The sequence below is a fragment of the Sapajus apella genome, unplaced genomic scaffold (genome assembly GCF_009761245.1).
Source record: "Sapajus apella isolate SASKATOON/1434 unplaced genomic scaffold, GSC_monkey_1.0 scaffold192, whole genome shotgun sequence".
Lineage (NCBI taxonomy): Eukaryota > Metazoa > Chordata > Mammalia > Primates > Cebidae > Sapajus > Sapajus apella.
This window is the reverse complement of record NW_022437132.1, coordinates 882,481-883,399: the sequence shown is the minus strand read 5'-3', so window position 1 is coordinate 883,399 and position 919 is coordinate 882,481.

Here is a 919-nt window from a genome sequence, read left to right as displayed (position 1 = left end):
GAAGGAGAAGGGGACCAGGCCCCTCAGGGTTTGGCTCTGCTCTTCCCCACCTCTCAGGCCTGCTTTTGAGGCTGTCCCCACGAGAGCTGAGTGCCACTGGGTATTTGCGGGCCCCAGATGCTGGGCTCCCGTGATTTCCATTGCAGGAGCACCTCCTGCCAGCTGTTCGACCCTTTACCCTTGCTGCTCTTAAATTCAAACTTTAAAAACAGCTTAATGAGGGGTTTACTGGCCCAACTGGAAGTTTTTATTAAGCCCTGTTAGTGCTGGAGCAGAGCCTGCCTGCAGGAAGCGGATGTGGGGTGAGCCCTGAGCCGCCCGGGCTGCACCAGGGTCCACCGGCACCTCCCATCCCTGGCCTACAGAGCCCTCCTGCCCCTGCTTTGGTGACCGCTCTTCCCTCCCTTTCCAGCTCCCAGGGTCAGGAATGCAGTTTCTTTTGATTAAATTATTCGCTAATCAGAGGCAGTCTTGATGACCTGCTGAGAGCTCACCCAGCTGCTAGGCTGCAACAGGCAGGCTGAGCTGGCTCCTCTCTGGGTCCTTTCTCTCACGCTCCTGAGTTATCACACCACCCCTCCCTGGGGAAGAAGCGTCCTGGGGATTTCAGTTCTGGAGGGTTCCCTCAGACCAGGAAGCAGAGCCCTTCCCTGTCACCTGGGGCTGGAGTGACTGTGGTCCCGGGAGGCAGAGCCCCTCCCCATCACCTGGAGTGACTGTGGTCCCGGGAGGCAGAGCCTCTCCCCGTCACCTGGAGTGACTGTGGTCCCGGGAGGCAGAGCCTTTCCCCGTCACCTGGAGGACTGTTGTCCCGGGAGGCAGAGCCCTTCCCTGTCACCTGGAATGACTGTGGTCCCGGGAGGCAGAGCCCCTCCCCGTCACCTGGAGTGACTGTGGTCCCGGGAGGCAGAGCCCTTCC